The following is a 27375-nucleotide window of genomic DNA, read 5'->3' as shown; positions in this document are numbered from 1 at the left end:
CTGCTAAATTTTTTGGCACGCGCGGTACATGTAGACACCGTTCATCAAAAGGAAAACATTATGCATGTTTACAAAACAAGTTCATAACTTACAGTATTACCACTCGTTCAATGAAAAACAAAAGTACGATCGGTTTATGCATTTGCAAATTAAAAAAAATTAAGCTCAGAAAGAGTGGCATAAAAATAAGCTGAAAACAAAGACGCGTCCTCGAGCTCTTTCGGCAACAACGATAACAGAAGGACCTCATTGATGGCACGCGATCAGTGCGAACGGAGGAAGATTGAATGCAATTCAGGAAAAATTCACTGAATTTGCCGTGGGAGGGGGAACTGGGAGGGGAACAACGTTAGGAGGGGAACAGGAAAGGGGGAGGAAGCGATGCAACGTGGCAAGAGCGGCAGAAGGCTGTCATCGTTCGTTGACATTGGCAGCCAAGCAAGCAAATACGGGGCCAATTTTATAACAGCGAAGCTGTTAAGCAAATCGTAATTTTTCGTGGCCGCAGTTAAAAATACCAGGAAATTGCCGAACGCGCGCACGTGAGCACGAGTCTCGCGGCGACCGCCGGCGGGTAACAAAACCAAAACGATGCCTAGCGCTCGTGTTTGCGTGCCTTGCGACGACCGACCAGCGTCCCCTGCGCACGTTTGTCAAGCCAGGCATACCCACTTAGGGAGATTGGCCAAGATTTCGGCGACCGCCCCGCAGTTAAAAAAAAAAGCAAGGAAATGTTAAGGCCTCGTGCTTGCGTTACTCGCGGCGACCGCCCAACATCCCCGGCTTACGGTTGTCAAGCCAAGCATACCCACTTAGGTAGACTGGCCAGCCAAAAAAAAAACTTCAGCGGTCGTCATAATCATGACAACACTTGCTCGGAACGCGAAAGACACGTCATAGCGTACGCGCGTCTAAGGTGAGGTCCAATGATCTTCACTTCCAAAAAAAATAAAAGAAGCTCACACTAATAGCAAGAATAATGGAGTAAGGGTCGTTGCGGCAGCGAAGAAGAAGCAAATCGGCTGCAACCGTAGACTTAAACCTCCGTGATGGTCGTGAAGGTTGCGTATAGCTTCGCTACCTTCACGTTTTACGCGTTCGTGTGAGCTTTCTTCATTTTTTTACAAGTAGTATACGTAGATAGGTATACGGAAGTAGGCAGGCAAGGTTTTGCGACAGCGTGAAATGTCTCTCATTATGGGGTTATTAAATTAGGATAATAGCATTAGGATAATAAGGGTGCGGAGCCGCTTTCTATTTTTTCTCTCTCTCTCCTCTTTTCCTTTCCCTCTCACTCGCCCGTTTCTCTCTCTCTCTCTCTCTCTCTCTCTCTCTCTCTCTCTCTCTCTCTCTCTCTCTCTCTCTCTCTCTCTCTCTCTCTCTCGCTCTCGCTCTCGCTCTCGCTCTCTCTCTCTCTAATCTAACATCGCATCTGCACACGCATACAGAGAAGGCGTGGGGCTTCACGCGCGCACCACAGGAGCATCATATCATTCAGAAAAAAATTTCACACGATGCGAGACATCAGCACAAATTAGCTCGCCTGAAAGCCTGGCAGGGGAATGCTTCCCCGGTGCTTTCAGATGAAATAGGAGCCCCTGCGTTTTCTCTCTTACCCGTATCGCTCCTCCCTAACTTCCTGCATTTTGTTTCGTAACGACCTTGAACGCTGAGAGCGTAGAACAAATTTTACCTGCCTTGTAACAGCCCTTTTATGTGCCAAGGCAGACTATACACTCAGGGGAATTTCCCGTGTGTGCTGATACCCCGAGTTTTAAAAGGGGTTCTGGCTGGACCAACCCCATAAGAACTTTCGCTCCCGCAACGCGCAGCGCTTCGGGGCGACATTACAGTGTCAGCAGAAGAAGCGCACTGAGACGCTAATAGCGCGCACCCTCAAAACGCCGGAGCAGAGCAAACACGACGCTTACGCGCACATGTTGCTCCACCCAGCAGCCTCTATTTAGTCGACGTTATTTATTTAACGTCGGAAAGGAGCTTCGGAAGCTTGTTAAACATCCACTGCTTGGCTTCTTACTGTGGCAGTTTGTTTACGCAGAGCGGAGGGGCTCGAATTACGGAAAATGAAGGCAGGCGCTTCCCGTCTTCCGTGGAGCTTATTTTCAACTCCGAAAGCAAACAGAAGCGAAATAGCGTTTCCTACGTTGACCCACGTGAAAGCAAGGTGACCGAGAAATGGGTTTCTTGGAGAATTGGCAGCATTCAGCGCCGACAGGCGTTAGTAAGATCTTACCTTACGCGCACGTAAATGCGAGGACCGATACCACTGAAACTGCTAAGTACAATTGAAAATGTCGAAAGCGGCCGTATTAGACGGGGAACTTGTGTCCTCAACGTGGAGTTTGCTTTAAAACTGCCTCCTGACGCTTTTCCGTAGGTCTCGAGGTCTCCGGGGTGAGCTTGAAAGCGCGCGCTGTCAGATGAGAATGTTATGCAGTAACGGAAGTACCGAAGCAGGCGAAAAAGTGGCAATATGATTTAAGCCGTGTGCCTTGCTATAATTCCCTGCTCAAAAGATCGTGCTGATTGGATAAACACCACAGCGTTTGGTGGAGCTGCAGCGGTAAATACACTGGATCCGCTATCTTGGAGCTCCGTAATCGGAAACTGCCCGTCATCTTTTTTCTAGCCATGCCTGGTGACGGAGGAAGGGCACCATTGCCTCCGTCACATTGGGCATCGTCCGGCGTCCATTGCCAGCCCTACGCCGCAGTACTTAGTGGCATGAACGATAATGACGTCGAAGATTGGCTGGTCTCTTACGAGGAGGTAAGCGCTTAGAACTGAGGGGTGACGTAATGAAGCTACATCGCGTCATTTTCTACGTAAACGATGTATGCAATCTCCGGTTTAGAAACCACGAACTCGAGATAGCCACGTGGGCTGCATTCAAGGCAAGCTTCAGTGAGGTCTTCGTCCGGCCTGCCATGCGCAAGCTTCGTTCCGAGCAGCGCTTACGAGGACGGTCGTAGCAGGTAGATGAAACGTTCACTAGCTACTTTATCGTAGGATTTTTGGGCTTTTGCAAGCGAGTAAACTCCTCAGTGCCTGAAGCTTAAAGAGTAAAAGCACGTTTTGAAAGGCATTGAAAAATGAGCTTACTTGTGTTGCTGGGCAAACAAAGCCCCGCAAAATGTGAATGACGTGAGTTACTTGTGTCAAAGTTATGAAAAGCTGCGAAATCAACGCGTCTTCGTCCGCAACCGACTGTCTGCAAGTGAGGCGTCCTTTTCGGCGTTGTCCTTTGATTGGTCGCCAGTCAGCCGCGCCTGTGACGGCGCCTCACCCGCCTATCGCCTTCGCTCCGCCGCCGCTCCTTGTTCCCGATGTGTCGTCGCCCCACTGCCACGTCAGATGAAAACTGATCACTGCATTTCCGGAGATACGAACTGCGTCATCTCGAACTGCCGAAGTCCTCATCTTACCCCCGGTAATGTAATAGAAGCGATCGTGGAACTGAGGAGTCGCCACCTATATGCGCTTATAGACACCGGAGTTGTCGCAACCGTCTTGCATGCAAATCCCTGCAACCGAGCAAAGAAAGTGACAACTTGTGTCTCAGGACGACGCCTTCGTGCTGCAAGTGCGCGACGTATTGATCCTTCGGCTGCGTGCACAGCCCTAGCTGTTATCCAGAACGTTCTTTTCTATACTTTATTGAATTTGTAGTGTCGCCGTCATGATTTACAAAAGTAATATTAGGCTGACAGCTCTAATCACACCACGAAGCTATCATCGCTTGCGCCTCGGCTGAAGGATAAATGTTTAAGGCGCCCGTGAATAATACCCCTATTTTTTTCGTCTGAATTTGTCGCTACTGCAGATATTGGCATTCCCCCCGAGTTACGTCATCTTGGCTTCAGGTTCTTTGTGACCAAACGGTAATCGTGATGACGTCCAGCCAGTTTTCACACCGCAAGAACATCCCACTCCCATTTGCTGCTTGTTCTCCGGCTCGACAATAAATTTACCACTCTTGCCCTCGGTGACAAATCAGCATCGCCATTCGGATTGTGTAGCGCTGACGGTCTTGTATGCGTCAAAGTTACACACATCCAGTCCATCGCTGAGGTTTTCGAAGATTTCCTTTTGATTTCTTCATCTAAGCGCACTGAGTCCTTCCTTTTCTGCACCCACATCAACTGTTTTTCTTCACACGGTCAATGCCAGAATACGTTACTCTCATCACGCTCCTAGAGAAGGGTCTTGGTTCTTCCCGTCGCGAACATATATCTGTGTGTTGTTCCCGCTACCGTGGATGCCATGCCCCACTGCGGCAGACACCATATCGTTTATCGCCCAACGAGCGTCACGTTATTGACGAGGAAGTCAACGATAAGCTGCGGCGAGGTATCATTCAGCCCGTTAACAACCAATGAGCGTCTCCGGTTGTCCTCGGGTGAAAGAAAGATGCATGCTACATTAGATTCTTCGTCCACTACCAACACCTGAACAACATTGCAAGGGTAGGGGGGAGGTCGTTATACGGTTTGAAGTTATACTGCTTGAAAGGCGCCGAGGTTTTCTTTGTCTTAGATATTTTATCTGTTTTCTTGCAGATTCTCATGGCAGCTGTCATTACACCAGATCGTCAATACGAACATAACGTCATGCCTTTTGGGCTGGGCAACGCTCCAGCACATGATGGACGGCACTACGCGCGGGTTGAAATGGAAAACATGTTTTTATTACTTATATGATCGCGTAGTATTCTCCCGGACTTCCCATCTGTCGCATTATCGCGCAAACTCGCGCCATAATGCGCAAGTAACAGAAGTGCAGATGCCCTCTTTATTTTTTAGACAACGTTTTGAAGGCACGATATCTTTTTTACAACGATCAACAGCTGCCTTGGTTAAACTTGACGAAGTTGACAATTCATTTCAGCTTACTTTTCCCAGAAGACACTAACTGACTCTTCCCGCTCTCGTTTAGAATTGGTGATCAGCGAAACTGGTTTTTCGGAGGGCTAGCAGTTGGCATCCTTTTCGTAGTTAGTTCCCGCAATTTCTTTCTGTGTCATGAGAGATAACCCACAAGATCTTCTAGCACGGTGAAGCGAAAATAAATAAAATTTATGGTGTGTTTTGTTCTTCCGCTGGCCACCCATTTCTTCAATGTATTGGACCAGGAAGTAGCGTAGTGTCATGCCTCGCAGATTAAATGGGCTCCTCGTCGTTCATTTTGCACTTGATGTGGTGATACGATACCACTCTGTTGGCCCTGTTTATGCCGCCAACGTTGACGTTGTGCACTGAAAGAGCAGCTGACCTTGCGATGTTTATGTGTCTCATATTCTCCTCGCAGTACTTACAAGAGCTGTTTTCGATGTATTGGGCGTATATGGAGGCCATTACGGTAATTGTCTTGTCGTAACCATTGAACTGCCGCACGCTTGTAGAGTCTGTTCAGTGTCATCTCACCTGGCGGCGCCCTTTCGTCCGTAAGCCTTTCTCACAAGAGTAGGTAGGATCATTTTGGACCAGGCTCGTTACAGCACTGTTCTTTACTGTTCCAGTGGCTGCTATACCTTTTTCGCGAGCATGTCGCAATTTGTACATCAAGGACTAGTTTGGTTTGTAATGTAAACGTCTCCGCAAAACCGCAGCCGCAGCCACAACCGACTGAGCGATACCGGATATGTCACAAAACGACGCAAATCTTTTTTTTTTTTCATGATGCGTTTTAGAACCAAAGATCAACCCCCAGGGGGTTGCTAAATGGAATTGCTTGAGACATTCGTTTGGTTTTAAAGGCACGATCTGCTTAAGGGCTTGTTTCCACTACTTGAAGTATTAGCCAACCACGTAAAGGACAGGTTTGGCACAGCTGATCAAGAGGATAACAGCAGAGCCGTAGTTTCGATTGTTTGAAACGAATGAAAGAGAACGTGCGGTACGTGCACGCAACGCACGCACAAGCAAAAAAACTTGACATTTCTCTGTATTTTCTCTTGAAATATTTTATTTCTTTCTTGGATTTAGAAAATTGAATGTGGGTTTTGCATTGGCCACGAAAATGTGGACGTACTATTATGAGCAATATGAAAGGGAACACAGGAACGCGTGGCAAACAGCCTCGAAACAGACTCGGAGCGATACGCGGATGGCGCTGTGAAAAACCAAGGGGGAAAGGAGGGCGCTCTTCCACTAACTGTTGGCACCCCTAGCACGCTGACATTTCTACAAAGCCGCAGCCTACGTCATTTCGCCGATAATATGGCATCGTCGGACAGCCGATAAGACGCACGGTGGGAATGGGAACAGTTGTTAGAACAGCGTCCCCCTTTCCACTTTGTTTCCGGCGGTGGCCGCTGCGTATCATGCATATCTGGGTCTGAGGGTGTTTTCTACGCGTTCCTGTGTTCCCTTTCATATTGCTCATAATAGTACAGTCGGCAAAAGGCTTGTCTATAACGCTCGAGCGGCGTGCTTTGGACTGCACAGGAGACATCTAGTGATAACGCCTGGTTTGAGATAGGAAGAATGTGAGCATGCGCGTCCCGTATCAGTGCGATGGCTGTTTCTCTCCTCGCTGCGCCCGTCGCCTCGGCTTCGACACCTTCTTCGACCGTAATAAGCGCGGCATGCCTGCACGGCCGGGCCGGGAAACAAAAGCGCAGATTACCCGCCTTAGCGCGTGCAGCGCGAGTTTTTCGGCTGCATGAGCTTTGGCGCGCAGCTGTTCCCTGCGTTATCGTTCTGATAATAGCTGCATGAGTACCGCCTGCACCGCTACCCGGTTTCTGCGCTCGGCTTTGCGCGTAACTGCTGACGGGCTAACGTCACAATACATAATGCACTGTGCAAGCGATCACGCACCGATATCTAGTCACTCTAAAACACAGGCAGCGATGCGTTTTCGGCGATTGTTGTTCGTTTTCTCGCATACAGAAAACAAGACTCTTGTTTAAATGGCGTAGGGCGCCGCGAAAATTAAGCTTTGAACGTTGTTAAACGCAGCCAACGGTGTACTACCAATCACTAATCTCCACTATTGTTTCCTTGCCCTGCAGTGAAGGCAGCGCTCCTCACTGCGAAAGAAGGTACGGAAGCCGAGGCGACGGGCACAGCGACAAGGGAAACAGCCATCGCGATGATGCGGGCCGCGCATGCTCCCATTCTAGCGGTCTCAAACCAGGTGTTATCACTAGATGTCTCCCGCGCAGTCCGTAGCACGCCGCTCACGCGTTATAGACAAGCCTTTTGCCGACTGTACTGGGGTGCATTCTGCCAATCTATTCCCTCTATTCGGGGAGCTGTGCAAGCTTATCCACACAGCTCTCGCAACCACAAACTTCGAGTAAGAAAGCAGTGACATATTTGGCAAAGCGAAGAATAATTTGTTCAGTCGTTTGCGCTGCCGCGAGAGCACGCTTAGGAGCTATTTGCTATAAAAGCATTGGCGTGTGGAATTGATCTACCGCCCCATGGGCCGCGATCAATGTTTGGTTTACTATAATTTAAATATTCGAAGCAGGACGTCGGACCCTGAGGGGGAGTATCGTAGTGGCAAGAACATAAATAAATAAATAAAGCAGTTTGAGGCTTCGGGAAACAGTTCAAACGAAATTATTCCGTTGTTATTGTAACGTCTTTAATGGAATCCAAACAGGAATATTCGGCTGCCCTATCTTATACCCCACGGGGTAGAAGCTGCAGTTACGGTATTGTGGGACATTATTTAGACAGGACTCCTTTATAAACGAAGTTAGACGTAGCAGACGAATTTTTTGCAGCAGCGCCTGGAATGGGACGAGGCCACTGACAAATGCTATTACAATTTTTAAGTGCGAATGCACTTTATAAGCGACCCTGAATTCCGTTGACCGCCGTCCGTCCACATAGCAACAGCTGCGGGTGCGCGCGCTCCTCGTCTTCCTTGGCAACGGGGGGAGATGGCACATACCCACGTGGGAGATTGGCCAGGAATCTCCTCGTCTTCCATGGCAACGGGGGGAGATGGGCGCGCGCTGCCTGGCCGCTGACAGGGCACATACCCACGTGGGGGATTGGCCAGGAATCGGGCGTGAGAAGGGCTAATGCACCCGCTTAAAGGAGTACTGACACGAAATTTCAAAGCTGAGATCCGCTCTAGCAATCAAGTACAACGACAACACAAATAGGTGTATGTGAATAAATGCATCTTTCTTTCTTTGTAGTTGTGTGTGTGTGTGTGATCTCTCTTTCGCGAACATTACCGAACCGCGCAAATCGCACTTTCACATTCTTCCCCTCGGGGAAATGCGGGGAAATTTTATTGCGATCCTAGCCACCGCTTTAATGATGTGTGAAGTTCATCGTTTTGATAAATCCCAACGTCTCTCCAATCATGCGAGCGGACACAGCCAACCTGTTTTTGTAGCGTGTTGTACGAAGCCGATTTTTTGCCCCTATGTTTGCCGTTTCGCCGCCATGCTTTTCTGGGACAATGTTCTGCGATATATACGTCCAGGAAATTATAGTGTCGGCATCCTATCAGATTTGTGCGGCACTGCCATTCTATCTCGCGAAGTAGTTAACTAGTTATAGCAGGTTCAAAAAGCAACCAGCTGCCGTTATTCCTCATTCATGGACTTCGATTAGACGAGTATGGTCGCGGGAAACAGTGCCACTCGCGTACTAATGCACCTGTCAATGTTTGTCTGTTAAGCCGTCTCAATAACCGTGCGGATTTCCATGTTTTTCTATTCAGAAGTTGGTTCACAGTGGACTTTCGAAAACGCGAGGGAAATCCCCTCCGTGTCTTCATCTGCAGCGTCGGCGGGAAAGATGGCGGCGCCGCGCTCTGCCGTCACAGTCACGGCGCTGCGGCGTGCGAGACCTACGCCGGCGCTCCACGTTTCGTTTGCCCCTTAGGCTCACCTGCACCGTCAAACTAATCATTCCCATTCTTATCGCGACGCACTACGCGGACACCACGTGACCCGGTTATACCAGGTACAGATGTATTCTTCACATTCCTCTAGCTTACTATGTCGCAGGGTCTGTTCAAAAACTGTCCATACCAGGAGAAGGCATTTTCTTTTTTAAATCTTCACGCAGGATGCTATTTCCTTATTTATCACAGTTACCCACTTTACAACCAATGCTTCAGTTATGGCGTCCCGTGTGCGTAGCATGGGGAGTAATTTATGTAGAGCAGAGTACAAAAAACTTGTTTGATAAATAAAAAAAAAACATTTCTCGCATTTCAACAACACATATTACACATATTACAGTCGCCCCTATTCTCTTTCTGCATGGTACACGCAAAAGGCTTTCCTTTCTACAAGCGCACCGTTCACACTGATCCCAATGAAGCACTGTTTTACGAATTTCTGGTTTTAGCGAACTATTTTGCAATTGTTATCTTCAAAAAAGAATTTCAGTCGTTTGGCCACGGCTTAGTCGATTATAATAATTTTTTAATAGGCGTATTCATGGGAGGTTGTGGTGGGTGGGGAATCCTGCTGTGGTGAGGGAGTGCGTTACCGGCAAAGGTCGCCGGGGTCAGGCCACACCCCGAATCTCGTTCTGCAATTCCATCAACGCGTGGTTTTTTTTAATCCGGTGGGAATTGTCCAGCACCGGGTTTCGAACCGCAGTCCTTGCACGCGAGGCGGGTGCTCTACCCCTACGCCACCGCTGCACCCTGACCGGGATAATTGGAGATTAATGGGAGAGGCCTTTGGCCTGCAGTGGGTGTAGATAGGCTGGTGATGATGATGATGATGATGCTTAACACTTTTTTATCGAATTCCCTCCACTAAGGAAACTCAAGGCGATATGGGTCTTAATCACCCATATCGCGCAGCAGCCTCTCACCTCTATTTAGCCCGGGGGCTGAATTACGCTACCTTACGTGCCGCACATGCACGAAAGCGATAACATCTAATAGCGGCAAAGATGTTTTCGCACAAACGACACTACTGACGCCACGAACACAGTGCCCTATAGCAATTCGCCCGTTTCCGAGCCCGCGATCGCAAACCGAGCGCACACAATTCTAAACGATCACTTACATGAAGCGGAACCAGGGGGATGCGGGCTAGCAGGCTTTCCCTTCCTGAAATGGAACTTCAGCGAACTGTCTAAACCGCCGTCATACAGGCAGCGGAAGGCACCCGATGGGACGCGTGGCTTCCTGTGCGACTCCCGGGCGCACTAACGTTTATCCGTTGTTACGTCCGCCGAACACGAGATCGAGGTCGTGACGCTTCTATAAACAAATTGAACCGCGAACTCGCACCGGCGAAAGCTTCCGCCCCGAGCGCCCCTGAAAGTTGTCGGCGCGATAGCTTCGTTGTACGGAATGTGCGCAAGGATAACGCGATTGTCAGCGTCCCTTTCCGCAAAGTTTAACCTGGCATGGTGGGTAATGCGGGTTCAGGGAAGCGAATTCACGGTCATTTTAAACTCGACCAGTTGTGCCGAACGTCTGCAAATGCGTAGCCTTAACAAACACAAAACAACGTAATATCCCTACTGAGCAGCCGGCGTGGACCTAGATTTAAATTGATACAGACGGGTGCTATGCCAGTAATCATCGAATATTGCAGACCCTAGTGTAATGTAGTTTACCAGTGTTTTCGAGAAAACAAGGAGCCCAATGCCAACAATGTGTACGCCCTCCCACTGGCTGTTGCACCGTGACGATACGGAGACAGGAGGTCTATAGGACGGGATTTCCGCTGTAATTACGTAATTACGTAAACCTGGCCATGCATAGCCAAACTGTGACTGTACCTGCAAAAAACGAAACTAAAAAAATGAATAAATGCGCTAATGACCTTACAAGAGCTTCCACGCGAACTTCGAAGTGGGGCATGTTTTTGTGGCCTTGAACCATGCTAGGTAATTTCTCTTAAAACGCCCTGTGGCTATGGAGTTGTGCTGCTGAACACAATGACGCGGGTTGGATCCTCGGCCGCAGCGGCCGCTTCTCAGATGGAGAAGGAAAGCAAAAATGCCCGTGAGTCGAGATTTCGCCACTCGTTACGGGTCCCTTAGTGGCCCAAATTAATCCGGAGCCCTCCACTGCGGTGCGCCTCATACTGCAGGTATATCTTCGCCGCGTTAGCCACCCAAAATTTAAACTAAAAATTGAATGAATGAATGAATGAATTAATTAATTAATTAATTATTTACTTGTTGCAAATAATAGGAAGGAAAATCCACCAGCAGGCGTAGTTCGCCTCACCTAAGTGTGGACACCGAAACGCCTGCTGGTGTGGAAGTACACACACACACACACACATACAGGGTGTCCCAGTTATCATGCACCAAGGTTTAAAAAAAGAGTAATGGCGTAACTCGAAGAAAACCTAGTGCATAATGTTTGCAGTACTGTGGAGAAGCGGGCAGCATTTTTTTCGTTAATGAGACTTAACTAATTAATTGTAATTAATTATCTAACTCGAGAAGTACTGTCCTAATCACTAAAGTGTCAATGAGGCACTTGTAGGTACCCACGGGGGGCATCTAACTGCAGTATTTTCAGCGACGAACTAATTGCGTACTAATTTATTCTGACTGATAAAGAAAACCCGCGAAATATGAAAAATACCACGTGACGGCGCCTCCGCGCGCATTAGCGCGCACCGTAAAGCAATGCCCTCAAACAGGCTGCCTCTGAGTTAGCCAGAATGAAATAAACAAAAAAAAAGAAAGAATAAATCGCGACCGAGTTTGTGCCTTATCTGCACACGCACCCCGCGAATCTTGCTGTTGTTGCTCTTTCCATGCATGCCATTATCAAGGTGATGCGCTGTATCTTCAGGGGTGACAGGCGAAGCAGTTGCTTTCAATCAGCTCATTTGGGGACGCTACTTTACAATGCGCGCGGAAGCGCCGTCACGTGGTATTTTTCATATTTCGCGGGTTTTCTTTATCAGTCAGAATAAATGAGTACGCAATTAGTTCGTCGCTGAAAATACCGCAGTTAGATGCCCCTCGTGGGTACCTACAAGCGCCTCATTGACACTTCAGTGATTAGAACAGTACTTGTCGAGTTAGATAATTAATTACAATTAATTAGTTAAGCATCATTAACGAAAAAATTACTATCCACTTCTCCACAGTACTGCAAACACTACGCACTAGGTTTTGTTCGCGTAACGACATTGCTCTTTTTTTAAATCTTGGTGCATGATAGCTGGGACACCCTGTATATATATATACACACATATATATATATATATATATATATATATATATATATATATATATATATATATATATATATATATACAGGACAAGTCACTAAAACGCAAAAAAAAACAATACGGCCCCACTCTAGTTTGTTACCGGGAGATAAAAAATCAATTTAAAGAGTTAATAAATAATTAAACAGGAATACATGGGGCTATTACTTATTTGGCTGTAAGGATAACTTATCATGGTGCGTTCAATTTAGAATAAATTTAATAATTTGCCACACCTTATCACATAACGCGCACTAATGGGACCCGAATTAAATACACACGTACAAATTGTTTCACAAATGACTTCAATCCCTCAGAAACAGCACCCTCCAATTAATCACTTTTCTTCCAGTCTATTGTCGCTATTAACAGCACCGTAACTGTTCCAGGAAGCCGGAACCGATGCCTACGTTTGATGGCTTATTATGTCGGCAAAACATCACTTGCCGATAACTATTCCCCAAGGTTTTTTTTTTTTTGCCACGCGTAACTCCACAGTGGTTTTATGTAAGTTGCTTCAGCAGTTTTTTTTTCTTGCCGCGACCGTATCCGCAATTATATGAACTATTGACTGATTCCGCACAAACACAAGATGACCTACCGGCGTACGGAGACCAGTTCTGAAATGCTCGATCGTGTTGGCCGCGCGTATAGTTTTTTTAAGTTGTTTTCTCGTTTCACCATCCATACTTTGTTTTATCGCTCCTGCTTTCCGCACGCATTGTAACATGTACCTATGTTGCCCCTGGTTATGGGTGCCATGTTTATCATTCTATTCTGTGCAGTGGCGGCTTAAATTGCTCCAAAATTGTTCGGGATCGCTTCCGCATGCGCGCTTTTTCATAAATTTTAATTTTGTTTTGTGTTTTACCTGCCCCTAAAGCGTCCTGTGTTGATTTTACTTCGCTACACACACCTTCCATCCCATCGCATTTACCTCCCATATAACGCCAGTACTATAGATCTTTCGGCATTTGAAAAAAAAAAAACAAAAAAGAATAAATAAATACGACAGAAGTCCCCGGCTAACGGAAATCTCCAGTTATGTCCTGTGTACGTCATCAAAAATAAAAAAAAAACAAATGCGAAAAAACTCCATGGCTAAGAGGAACCTCCAGTTATGTACTTGCATACGTCATAAGCACTTAGTCGCTGTTGTTGCACCGTGAAACCAAGTTGGATGAAAAGGTATTTTGGTTTTGTCAACGACACAGCCCAAGCGTATAAACCAGTTAAAAACAACCGATTTGTCGACGGTGAAATACTTTATGGCTTATTTTTCGGCAAGAATTTTTGTCATACACTTACCCAGCGTGTCTCCCTTTTTGTACACCTTAGGGACGTGGGTGGTTTTGTTCCTTTTCGGTCGCTTCCGCCAGAGTGGTCAGTCATTCACCGTGTTTAATTGCATTAGAACCTTCCCGTTCTCTGACTTTGACAAAGCGGGAACACGCATTCCCGACTTCGCTGCTGCTTTCGCATTAGCGATACTTGGAAAATTGAACGTCCGTGGCAATTACCAAAAAAAAAAACAAAACAACAGTCATGCGTAAAGGGAGCGTAAAACCAAGCCAAAAGACCGGCAGCTCCGCGGCGTTTTGTGTCAGTATAAAGGCGGAAAATACCAATTTGCTATAGAGGCGACCGCTCGTTGCTGTGATTTCAGGCATGTCGTTACCGCGAGTGAAGATCGTCAGGTATGCTTGAGTTTGAGAATTAAAAACGCTTCTCTTTTCAAACGCAGTCTTTCCGCACGCGTGTACAAAACGTCTTTTTGAACGTCAGTTTTAATTCGAAAGCATTGTTTGATTACACTCGCTAGGTGGAAACCTGGCGTCGTCGGGGCCAAGAGATGGCCCATTATATAGCCTAAAAAGGCGAAGTAAAACAATGCTAGTATTGACGCTGAATGTCTCAAAGAGGCTATTGTAAAAAAAGGGAAGTGATTCGTTCAGTAGAAAATTGGGTGAATTTGTGTCTGGGTGGGGAGTGAACCCTTGGCCTTGGCAATGCGAGGCGGGCAGGCGTCCCCAAACTACGACGGCTCTGTGGCTGTAGCTTACCGAAGGGGGACCACCAGGGACCGACCTGGCGTTACACCCCGGTAAGGCTAGAATTCGTTTGTAACCCGTGAACGCAATTTTCGCTTAACAGGACAAGATTTGGTGCGCGTGGTATTCTGCCGTAAGAAGAACACTGATCAGTTGTTTTTGACGTTTGTTTCAAAAGTTTTGAAAGAACAGTGTTTATGCGTTACGTAATTGCGAACAATTTACATGTACGTGCATGCCTGTGGGCGGATGTGCGCAGGCGCATGTGTGTGTCATCCAGCTTGTCCTCGTGATGCCCCGTTTTAGCCTCCGTTCTTGGGGCTCCTGCCGGTACACGTCATTGAGGCATGTTTGCCACATGGCCAAGTCGTTTAGTCCACAGCGATCTCTTCTGGCGCAAGGAGCATCAATTCTGAACCTGCGACCCTCAAACAGAAGAGGATAGAGTGGGAGGAGGGGGGATTTCCTCTTTAGTGCTTCCGAAATTAGCACTATAGCTGCTACGACGCGCGCCAGACCACCTCCTCCCGTGGCCATGCTTCAAATAAGTACCAGCTGCCTGCTTCCGCCCCCTCCTTCGCTACATATAAGAGCCCAGTCTAGCTTCGCCTATGCCCTCAATTCGGCCCTTGGGGGTAGCGGAATGGGTATCGTCAAGAATAGCCCGGTAGATGTCTTTTGTCTCCATCGTACCAATGCTGCACTAGCAATGAGGGTTCAAAGCCGCGCCAACCTGTACGCGGAGGGTTCGGTTGATTACTGTGCAGAATAAATTGCCGCTGTCACTGTAAACGTTGACGAAACGCCCGACGTGCGGAAAACAAGACTGTGAGCAATTTACATCGTATGCAAATATTGCCCCAAAGCAACCTTTGCATTACCCACGGGCGGGAGAGAAAAAAAAATGACAAAAGCGGGGGTAGAAAGTGCGAGCATTTCAAGTTTCCCGCTCGTTGCAAGGGCCGCCTCTGGCGCATTCCAAAACGTGCCGCCAGGCAGGAGTACGTGACTCACCTGGCCCGTGGGATGTTTTCGAGGTGAAATCGCTCGAGGGGCGCCTGCCTGGTGGAAGAAGTTGTGCGGTCACTGGACGCAGCATCTACGTGTGCAGCGGGGGGATTGCGCGATGCCTGGTCGCAAATTGAAACGTCCGGTGAGGAATGCGCCGAGTGCTTAGTGCGATGCGTCTGGAAGCCATCGTAGCTTCGGGTCAGTCACAAGCAGGAATTCCTGCGTGATCAAATGATAAGGAAGTGTCTGAGAAATTAACTTATTGGACTTAGAGTGAGCTTTCCTTCCTGTCTTGTTAGCGCATGCGCAATACTACTATTCGTAGTGTACAGAGAAGTGTACAGAGGGTGGAAAATTTAGTCTCAACTTCGAAAACATGTGGAAAGCAGGAGAGAAACTAACCGAAACATTCTGAGGCAACACTTAGTTATAACTTTGTTTTAGGGGTGTATACTGATGGGAAACCTTCTCATACAAAATTAAATTGGCTGTCCTAAAGGGAGAAGGATACATTCATGAATCAACAAAAAAAAAAGCCCAGGTTGGCCCACTTAGGTTTCGTCGCGGCTTAGGCATTAAAGAAACACAAGTATTTTCATTTATTCATATGCTCTGCGATACTTCGTCTCGCCAGGGCTTATAATTAGCACTGAAATCGCGGTCAGTGACAGCGTGACGAAGGATAGGTTGACGTTTCCAGAAAGATGTTGACGTTAACGATGGGGCGGGTAAGGAACCATCGCCGATTTGTATTAGCAAGACGTGGCATAGAGGTACCGAATAGACTATCAGCAAATTACTAACAGATCTGCTGATAGTATTTCTCATAGTTTGAATTATATAGGGATTAAAAATGGTGGCTCCAAGTTTCTTTTTTCTTTTTTTGCTATGAGAAAGACGTGGGTCCATACTTATGCAGGAATTATGTCGGCAGGCATACTCTGCTAGCGCATTCGTTGCTTGATTCCCTTTGGCGGCAACATGCAGTGTTTTTAAAGCGAAGCTTTCTGTGGGGCCGTCCATCGTTACGCCTAAACGTACTGCAGGAAAGCCAACTTCACACAATGGGTTTCACAAAACGATGAATATGAAAGCGAAGGCACATCAAGCGCCTCAAAAAAAAAAAGTTTCCCATATTCGGAGTCGAGCCTGGGCCCCTCGCGAAATGAAGCCGACGTCTATCAGATTTTTTTATTGGCGGTCTTCGACGCAAAAAATACAGGGAACAGACTAAAAAACAACACCGCTAACTAATCGTGGTACAAAATATATACAGTACATGAGGCGGACAGCCGTCATTCCGGCTTGGCCTTGTCAATTGAGCAATAAAATACTACGCGCAGTCAATGGCTGTGCACTACTCAGACTTTTTCCTTTTATTTTGCGTCGTCTGGCGTGGCGTGTCACGACACAAAGCCAACAATTCAGGTTCGCGTAATAACAACACTGCCGAACTTTTAGTCGGCAGTTATCATTTGTATCCTTGAATGACGCCTAATACACTCATAAGTGACAAAACATAATCACCATACTCTTGTTTGGCGTGCACTTCCTTGAGTTTGTCGACATTTTGTGGAAAGTAATATGCCACTGGCCTAGCGTTCACGAGCTGTTTCTGACGGCCGTTCTGCTACGCCATATAGCATAGAGACCAAGGAGGAGGATATGCGTCGCAAAGGATGTCATCATGTTCATTTTCAAGAATACGCATGCCTCTCAGTGTCATTGGAAGGCATTTTTCTATCCGATTCCGCCATTCCTACATTGTCCAGCCGCTTCGCATTTTAGCCATCTTTCTGCTGAGAAAGGGGCTTTAATTTTTCTGTGTCTGTTCGTTCAATTTTCCCGTCTCGCGAATATAGGCGCAATCGCAGTCCACAGCAAATATCTCGTTAACGACCTTCGTGAACTTCTTTTTTTTTTGTTAATTCGCAGCGTATTTTTAACATTCAGGAGCTTGTTGCGTAGCTTGCTTGAAGGCATGTGCGCTATACGCAAATCATATTTTTAGAACAGGCAGCATAACGCCGCTCTGTCGCCCTATAGGTAAGTAACGGCCGTGCTCCCGGAGGACTTTTTGCGGGCAACGCTTTTAGGTTGAAGGATTCTTTTTTTTTCTTGTTCACTACGACAATCTTTATAGGGCTATCTAAACGCGAATTTTTTCGTCCGTGAATCAGCTCGATCGTTCGTCCCTCGATTCAGCCTTGCGGCCAAAAGTTGAACCGTTTAGTCAAAAAAGAGTATACATAGGCAGAACCATTTCGAACTACCAGAACTGCTGGCATCGATCATCGGCCAAACCTCAGGGACTTTTGAGCCAAAAGGAAGTACGTAACCGAGAGAACCCGTGTCCTTTTAATTAAGAATACACCTCGGGCTGGTTTTTACGTTAGCAAACTTTAAAACACAGATCGTTGAAAATGGCGTAAAAGCAGCAACAAAAATAATAGAGCTCGAGGTTGTGCTGTTCAAAGCAGAACAAGAAACAAAAGATAGAGAACAGATGCACGCTGTTCTAAGAGCTGGCGCACGGGCAGCGCGAAGGCGGGAAAATTGAATCGTATTGAACAAACATCTACCGCATTCATAATGATAATAGTGAGACAGTGGGAAAGCGGAGAAGGAAGGACGTAGCAAGGGCGCTAAAGACTATCGTCTTTTGACATTTGCAGTGAAGGAAGCAGAGACGCGGCATAATTTTCTTGCCACGAAATCATTCGGTAACCATTTGTCGCAAGTTCATGGCGCACAGTTTTCAATTTTCCTCTCCATTTTTGTTGTTGAGAGCTGACGCGTCTGGCTCGGATTATCGGAGGCGAGCAACCAGGTGTTTTGGGGACAAGTGGGTGCCACAAGCTAAACATCAGTAACGCTTCGCATGCGTTTCCCTCCTGTAAACAATGATGTTGACGCTACCGCTTAACCCACGAGCGCAAACCGCCGAGAAACGTAAGACACTGTTCATTCGTTCTCTGCCCCAGCGTTGATCTGTATGCGAGGCTCAACCGACTTTGGTCTCGTGAAAATCTACGGGATGTCTTCCTTGCGGAGAATGAAAAAAAGATCGTGGATATGGCGCAGGAAGGATTTCGGGGTGGCTTTAAAGCCAACCGGAACCTTCAGCTCGACAATTTTCATCAGCGTGTCCGCTGCACATCTCCAGGTGGTATAAAATTATCAGCAGCCCTGCAATACTGTGGGCATCATGGCACTACGCGTGAAAAAATGAAAGAAGAAGTCATGTGGGCCGGAGTAACAGCGTCGAATGCGGAGATTATGTTTATCTGTACTGTTTCCCCGTGGAGCATCTGCATATTATCAACCTGAGTGCGCGCACATTTAATTTTAACCGATGTTTTGTTCCTTTGCGGCGCCCGCTGATGGACCCTCTTCGCACGTGCGGAATATTAAACTTCCGGGCTGTACGGAGAATAATCCGAAAATGCCTCGTTTCCCGCCTTATCGTACTCCTCGGTAAAATGCAGCCTACAGCAGCTCGCCCACATAGAGAGCTGCGGGGGGAAGATTTAAATGAAAGGCGGGGGTGGAACCGCCGTCTGCTGAAGTGAGCCAGCGGTTATAGACGAAAATCCCTCAGCGCACCACCGTGCCGTGCATCGGAATACCAGAAAGACGCTTATACCCTCGAAGCGGAGCGACAAACCCAAAGCGAAGGAGTAAAGGGAGCGATAACTTCCTACGCGCTCCTCAACCCCTTTATCGGCAACCGTAGAGGTTTGGCGAAGCAGCCTAATGAGGGGCGGAAAGTGATTTAGGCTGAATTGAGGTTCAGCTGCTGCGAACGGGCCTGCGTATAGACAATTTTTACTTGGCTAAATCTTCCTCTCGGTTACTGAGGACGGCCTTGTTCTTGCTCCTCGCGAACTTCAGTCGAGAGACGGGCATTAAAGTCGAGTGCCTTTCGCTCGCGTGATTTACCCGGGATTTGCGGATCGCTTCTTCTATACCGCAGCCGAAATGTGCGCCTACTCGGTCGCTTACCCTTCCGCTTCAGGAAGATTGAAGCGACGAGATGGGACTCGGAGGTGGCTTGAAACTGAGCAGCATTAGCTGCGCCTGCCTGGCGGATTCACTCTAACGGAGCAGCGGAAATGAACAAGGACCGCCGTAAAATAAGCGGAGAGGAGACACGCTCGCAAATGTGTCCGTGTGGGCCGCTGGTGATAATTCGTGTAATTTTCGTTGTTCAAAAGCGTATTCCACAGTTTTCGTTTTTTTTTTTAATTTGGACTCCAGTCAACGAAGCACGTAAGAAGGGTACGTGAACTGAAAAGTAGCGATCAGAGCACCAAAGAACCCCTTATTTCATACGAAGGCAATAAAGTGCCACACTACGCGAAAATCCGCCCGCGGCGCGACCGAACGACGGTTACAAAAAATGCCGGCGATGCTGAAAGCATAAAAATAACGGAAATAAAATAGGGTGAATTTAGGTTTGCGATTTCAACCTGGAGACTACGAAATGCGCGCCACACACTAACCCTCTACTCACCGCCCGCTCCTGCGCTTTGCCTCATTAAAGATGGACGTAGGTTGTGCGTTGTAGCTTTTTACTTGTTAAATATATGTTAGAGACGTATGCTGAGGCTTGCAGAAGTAATTTGAGCGTGCTAATATATTATTAACAAACACACGCTTACGCTAATAGCGTATATGCAGGGCTAAGTGGAAAAAAAGCGAAAAGACAAAAGAATACTGGTGAGGTTAGCGTGGCCAAGGCGCCTAGCTTGCTACACCAGGTGTATGAAAAAATGAAATCGACGAAGTGACGATGATAATGACTTTGATTACGATGATGCGCTCATTAGTGAGGATGGTAACGAGAGCACCCAATTCCGCACCACTGGAGGCCTCCAGGAGCAATTTGAGCATGTTCATTACCAAATGAGCAAAGCCTGCTTGGGCCAATAGAGTGTATCTAGGGCCAACAATGGCGCTTGTCCAAGTCTTTCAGTCATAGTTGACACCGGAGCAAGCACGTTCCAGTTACCGAAGCAAGGAGCTACCCGACACCCAAGACGTTAATTTACAGTTCGCCCCCACCTCGGACGACAAAACGACCGGTGCTAGCCCCATTTCCGAGGTGTCTACAAGCAATGAAATGTGCACCTTTGTGCCTTTGTGCACAAAGGTGTACATTTCATTGCTTGTAGACACCTCCTTTCTCATTCGTTTTACCCTACCATTTTCTGCTGAAGACCATCCTTCTCGAATGAGCATACAACAAATACGAAAGCGAAGCTTCCGTGACTTTTCTTTTTGTGTTTTCATCGCTACCGGGAATCATAATATTCACCGCCAGAAAAAGCAATTATGCACGCTTTTCCTCAAGTAGCACCACGAAGGGGCATAAATGTGACGCTCGTCCGCTCCTGAAATTGATTTCCCCAGCAGCATAATCAAACAAGGTGACCGAATGTATCGCAGTCCCCAAGAAGCACGGTGGGTATTTGCGGAACCAATTGCACCGCCGATTTCTGTTTTTCTAACGCCCAATCGTAATTGCCTCCTTTATAAACCGGTCAGTCCAAACGAGAACCGGTTTTGGAGAGTCATGAAGCCAAAATAAACCTTCGTTCAGTTTGAAATATCTATCCCTGAGTAACTCACGTTGCCCCATTCCAGCAACGAAAGAGGCTTCTTAAAACGAAAAAAAAAAAAAAGAAAACGCCCGACATTGCGAAAAGGCCTCGAATTTCATTATACAGTGAAATAATATCCACCGAAGGGAGGTAATATCTGCCAGTGCTAAAAACATAGCTATAATTGTATTAGCTGCTCGCTAGCAAACAATGTTAAACATCAGGCGTGAATGAGAAACTCGGTTGAAAGCTTTTTCGCAGTCTAAAAATGCATCAATTCCTCCACCTTTGTCGAGTGCTCTCAAGAAGTCTTCAGTAGTGTGAATTAAGTGCTTCGTAGTTGAAAGGCCTTGCCGGAAGCCGTGTTGGTTTGGGGAGAAGAAGTGGTTACTCTCCAATCAAATAACTTAAGCGTTTGAAAAGGAACTGCTCCATAACTTTGCCTGCTGTATACATAACAATGAGATGGGGCAGTGGTTTTTCAAGTCATATCAATCACTTCACCTATGAATGAGTACCAATTTGGCCTTCTTTCCGTCTTCAGGAACTTCTGCCTGCAGCAGACTCTCCTTAAATATTATGATATGAAATAGATATTTGGAACACCACTCGGCATACCTAAAATACCTTAAATGAAAAAGCATTAGGTATTTCGTCTGGCCCAGCCGATTTTTTTTTTTTTTTTGTGACCAGATAGAGTAGATCTAAGGAGATGCCTTCCTCAGTTATGGTCGCGCCAGACAGTTCGAGATGGTTGGCACGGCAGTCAGGAGGAGTGGCACCCGTCCGCAGAAAGACAGAAGCGAAGTGGTCGTTAAACGCTATCGCTATGGAGCTGGCATCAGTGACGTCCGCCACCTTGATTTTAGAGGCGACGGCATCTCATTCACTCGCCTTGTCCTTCCATACGGCGTTGTCGTTGTCCGTCCACGCCCCTCCCCCATTCTCCTCGCTACGCGAGCTGCGCTCTCCGCCGCTCACCCCCTCTCCTCTCCGATAGCGAACACTCTCTCGCGAGGGGCATTGGATTGAATTCGATTGGCTTGGCTTGGCTTGGCTTGGCTTGGATTGAATAAAATTGGATTGGATTGTGTTGGATTGTGTTGCGTCATAGTCACGCCACGTTGCGTCATAGCCGCGGCAGGGGGTTCACGGCACGTTTCACGCGATGGCAGAATCAACCTAACGGAAACAACAACGGAACCCCCTATGCGTCGCATGTATACAGAGGTTCCCGCGAGGGGAGGTGGGAGTAATTTTAATTTTAGTTACTTTCTCCTATTTGTCGGGGAGGTGCATCCAAAATTTTCTTGTTTGAGTAGTGCGAAAAATTATAAATTTTTACGCTGAAGAAATAAAATCTGGTGGTTTTAATTTTATTTCGCAGTTAGGTGCGAAAGGACGTCAGAGTAGCGCCACGTGGTCGTGTTTTCGAGCGTGACAGGCGTTTTATCTCGCGTTTTAGATGCAGTATTGGGCGGTGTATTTTTTTCCTCTTTCATTAGAACGAACGTGCTGATACATTTATGGACGGTTATTTTAAGTGCGACAATAGCCGGTTATCGTCACGGCGATTTTGGAGGTGTTCATTTAAAATGTCATATTCCTGCCCGAGAAAATCCAAAATACTTCAATCCTCAGGAGCATTGAAATTAAGGAATCCATGAACTTTGGTAGCAGAGAGTGTACACAGCATATTGGTTTTGAATAGTACGAGTTCATAATCCGATATTCCTGTTAGAATCTTTATTGTGTTGTAAGACTTGCAAATGGCCTTGGAAACAAAAATAAGGTCCAGAGTCGAACTCAAGCCTGCAGCGACACCTGCAGGCGTATTTACAAGTTGGGCCAAGTGACAGGAAACGGCTATATCAAGTAGCAATTTCGAGTACTGCAAAGGTGAATTAATGCAGAGGTTGCTCCAGTTTATTTTTGGCAGATTTAAATCACCGCCTACATGAATCTAGGTATAACGTCTGCTTTGTTCAAGCAAAAAAAAACATTGCAATGGTTTGAGTGCCACTGTATATCCGAATTGTGGGGCCTCTAGATAGCGCGGATGAGCATGCTGAGATTGTTATTCCGAAAAACTATCCAGGTCATTTGGATGCACGTCTTATGCGACAACACTTTAAAATCCAGGCCCTATTTCAGCACTATTGATACACCACCTCCCTATGCACCTCGATCGTGACGAGAGGTAATTATCGCGAGTCAGGGATATCGTTTTGAAGCCATGTTTCGGTGAGGATAGTGTCGTCAGGATCGTAAGTAATAAGGACATTTTATAGATCATCCGATCTTTTTATGACACTCCCAGCAATAATGTTCATTGCAGAAAGTGTTGGCGGGGATTCGTGAGATATTGTAGCCGATAGATTTTGCTGACAATCCGGAGCGCTGGTGTGCTGCCGTCACTGCGCTGAGAGCGGGACCCTCGAGTTGAGAGGATCGTCCCACCGATACAGCTTGCCATTAACCTTTATCTTGTCGAAGATTAAAGTAACTTTGACTCCACTAGCTCGTTTTTCTTGCGCGCTCGCTCATAGTTTATTGGGACAGTCCGGTGAGGACAGAGCAGAGTGTGTTTAATGAAATAAACTCCGCTAAACAGGCCATAACGACACTGTACTTTGTCGTTATGGCCTATAGGGCACGTTGTGCTGCCTAGCGATGATTAAGCCGCTCCCATACGGTCTCCTGACTTCCCATGTTTATTTCTGAACGATGCGATGCGCAGACAGACCCAGCCACTCTAGCCCATACATACACTTGCGGGCGTATAGTTAACAGGCTGAACCACTTCCTTCAAACTTCCGCCAGTTTGCGTACGCCGAGGTATTTGTTAACGATACGTCTGCGCCAGCGTCCGGTGCTTGTATATCAGAGTTCCGAGTACTTCGGGAAATCAGAAGAACGAAACACTTCGCACTTTATCAGGAAAGAAACAATCTCATCACAAAAAAAATCCATTGGACGGGATGATGTGCCGAACTCTTTTCTTATATATACCAAGTGGGGCTCCGCTTGTTAGGCATTTCTAAAGACAGTGTATTGATATTTCCAGAAGACTGGAGGACATTGAGTAAGTGAGGCTTGTCAAATGAATATAAATCAAAATGACTCGGTCGGCACTCCCAACGTATAACCGGCTTAATCCGGTTTTAAACTAAACGAACTGGCCAAAATGCGGGCGAAAGTTAGAGCACCCAAGAGTGGAAATAAAGCAAAGGGGTGAAGCTACTAAAGCGACACCCCGGCCAGGAAGGCGGGTCCTGGCCAGATACTCCCCTGGGAAATATCAGAAGGGCTTGGGTGCAGAAGGAATGGGTCGGAGAAAAAGGTAGGGGGTTGTGGGAGTTTGGAATGGAAATGGGGAGAGCGAGTTTCTTCTCTGATCCTTAGAAGTCTTACTGACACCTTTTCACAGCTAAAATCGTTTCGGTCTCCAAGTCCGGCGATAAATTTGATAATTTTGACATAACGTTTTCTTGTTCTTATGTACAGCGGGCAAAACAATAATACTCTTCCTTTTCTACACATATAAATGCATGCATGTTAGCGTTTTCTCTCTTTAAACCAAACTCGCCTTCAGGCGTTGCCTTTCAACCGTAGTATACTTGGTTGGTACCACTAAAATGTTTTTTTTTTTAAATCAAGACAAATACGAACAGATCGACAAAGTTTTAGATATTTTTAGAAAGCCTTCGTCGGAGTTTTTTATTCGTACTTGACGTTCAAAATTCTGAAAACATCAACTAATCAAAAATATACTCTAATGGTCTGATTCGTATTTATCTAAGAGACACCAATACGTCCACATAGCCATTATGCCTCCCATTTAGCCCCAGTTCATTTGGGTGTACCTCACAGCTTGGTCTTACTGCGCTTCTACTTTTGATCGAATGACAAGATCTGTCCTGTTAATCTGCAGTGCACTGCCGGCTTTTTGCCGATGATTGTGTTGTGTGCCTTCCTGTTCAATGAAAAAGGGAGAAGATTTCCTGAGCGAGTACTATGAAAAGTTACTGACTGTTAGAATTCCTGGAAAATGTTTCTTAATGTGCACCATGTGCCCAAATGAGAAAATTTCTTAAAGAAGAATCACATTGACTTCACTTACCCACATAAAACATTTCCAGAGGCCCGTGGCAGTCAGATGTCTCTGCATAGATGATACATCCTCCACATTATACTTGGACACGGGGTCATCATCGTTCGCTTCTGGACGGCATCGGTCGAGAAAACCCTCTTATTTTCATCTAATCGCCTGTACTCATCATCATATGTACCACGGGAACATTCGTGCCTGCCTTGTTTTGTTCTGCTTTCTTTGTAACGCACGAATTATGCTCGGCCCTACTACATTGCCGGATATATAAAACTGCCACCAGTGTATCTTTGGCTGCAAAGAGGCGGCTGGCAGTAGGTAATAAATGAAAAATAAGTAAAAAATAACTGCACCTTCTATCGAGGCCAAGGCCGCCGAATTTCAGTTATGTCGAACTCTCCTGCAGGTCATTGCACGCTTAGTAAATGACCCGCACAGGTCAAGCTGTCTGCTGAAAAAATTATGTCTAATTACGTGTGCAATGTTCTATGGCAGCTTCCTTCTTTCTTCTTGCCCCACATTAAAGGGACACTGAAGTGAATTTGTCAAGCTCCCGTTTTTGCTTGCACTGCGTAGACTGGCTCAAATTAGCACACTTTTCATCGCTTATCCGGTTGACAAATCAGTAATTATTTTACAAAGCGCGAAAGAAGAAAAACTACCATGCGCGGTTTGCGGCGGCCGCACCAACTAAGGCTGTGACGTTGGGAGGAGGGGCGCCGTGATTGGACGATGCCCAAGATTAGCAACCACACAAGTTTCGGTTTCGGCTTCGGTTCTGTAAAACATAACCAATGGCGTTGTTGGATGGGCATTCTCAATATCTCAGTAATCATCGTACCGCGCTTCTGCCATGTTGTCGGCTGTAAAATGCACAAGATAAGCCTCCCAGGACGGCTTGTAGTCGTAGCATTCACTAGCCGAGACCTACGCAGTGCATGAACGCCCTCCGCGTACCCGCAGCCGCCCAAATGTCATGCGCTTTTCCCCCATATTTGGAGCTTGCCTCCCTCATGCCTGTATCGTAAAAAGCGTGTTCGCACCAGGCCAAGGGTCTGTTCATTCTGGCCTGTGCCCACTGCCTGCAAGCAGTCGGTGCTTATGGCAACAGCACGCCAACGAGAACTCGCTAGCGCGCCAGTGCCAGCCTGCGCGCGTTTTGTGAACTAGTTCGTGTAGCCATGAACGTTGCGGCCCAAAAAAAGGTGAACTTAAAATAGAAGGCATCGGCGGAAAACAAGAAAGTTAACTTACAAAAAAAAAAAAAAAAAACACGTACCCGCGGGGATTCGAACTCGTGACTTGCAAAACACTTGCGCTGACATACCTACGCCCCAGACCACTGAGCCACGGAGCGGGACGCGAAGGCGTTGCTAATATAGGGTATATAATGTATAACCGGTTTACACTTTTATTTAGTTTTGGCATTTCAAGCAGCTTAGGTGACTATTTGTTGTACTGCAATCGTGCAGTAAGCGTCGCCCGAGTTTCCACAGTAGCTCACGTCTAGCAATTTCATTTCGTAGACGGAAAAGCGTTCGCAGATGCGTAGTCGTGCTGCTGACCGCTGTGCTTGTGCGCCCAGCGCAAAAAAGTGCTTCCCGCGCCCTAGTTTTACGCTGTACGGTAAAAATATCAGTTGATTTTATTTCCTTAGTACCTATATTGACTTCGCTGACTCTTCTCCCGCCTTCAGGAGGCCTTATATTTTCATACTGGCGTACCAGTCAGCGAAGCGTCGCATGTGCGCTTGTGTGAAGCGACCTTGACTTGGAGCTAGATACAGTGTACAAACAAACCAAGTAAAGAAAGGCACATTCTTCCATTCACAAAAGTGTCCTGGCTTCGTTTCAACTAAGCGAACGATTGCGACCAAGCAATTTTTTTTTAACCTCCTTGATTGCGACGACCCGCCGGCGGCCGGCGGACGAAACGCTGGGCCGACTGACTCTGTCGGCCGGGGAGCCGTGCAGTAGCGCAGCCGTGGCGCAGCCAATTGCCAGCTCATCCCCTCCTGACGTCACACGAAAACGCCACAGAAAATGGGCGAGCGTAAAGAGAGGAGGACAGCATTTTCGAATTAGTTTTTCTACTAAATAAAATCGCGTAAACGCGCCTAGAGTGGTCGAACCATGGCCTGGGGACTCCGGACTACAATTTGCGCTAGTAATCCCGCAATGTTTACATATCACTTCAGTGTCCCTTTAACATCCGTGTTTATCTAGCAACAGCCTCTATTGGCGTTTCTGTTTCCGGTTGAGATAATAGGAGCCATGATTATTTCTTCTGCCCCATTCCTGGACTCCATAATGACATATTACTTTATTATAGAACCTTGAAAGTTTATTTTTTATCACCGAAATGGTGGTGACAGAGTAGCTACTGTTACAC

At 46.9% G+C, this 27375-nt stretch overlaps 1 protein-coding gene across 5 annotated transcripts in view; it reads right to left on the bottom strand.

The window, feature by feature from the left end:
* Positions 1 to 27375, bottom strand: part of LOC144169380 (calcitonin gene-related peptide type 1 receptor-like) — a 163251-nt gene that overhangs the window by 81450 nt on the left and 54426 nt on the right. For 3 of the 5 annotated variants that reach the window (XM_077698498.1, XM_077698501.1, XM_077698502.1), the window contains exon 2: positions 15271 to 15486. The exons of 1 other annotated variant lie outside the window; for it this stretch is intronic. The gene's annotated coding sequence lies outside the window, so the exon portion shown is untranslated. Of the gene's footprint in view, positions 1 to 10024; positions 10178 to 15270; positions 15487 to 27375 lie in introns of those variants that run through there. One more of the 5 variants, XM_077698499.1, reaches the window with a different exon arrangement.

This window comes from Haemaphysalis longicornis, unplaced genomic scaffold (genome assembly GCF_048455015.1).
Source record: "Haemaphysalis longicornis isolate Haplotype H1 unplaced genomic scaffold, Haemaphysalis longicornis Haplotype H1 scaffold_2, whole genome shotgun sequence".
NCBI classification, from domain to species: Eukaryota; Metazoa; Arthropoda; class Arachnida; order Ixodida; family Ixodidae; genus Haemaphysalis; species Haemaphysalis longicornis.
The sequence above is the reverse complement of the archived record's forward strand: the minus strand, read 5'-3'. Positions and strand labels throughout refer to the sequence as shown.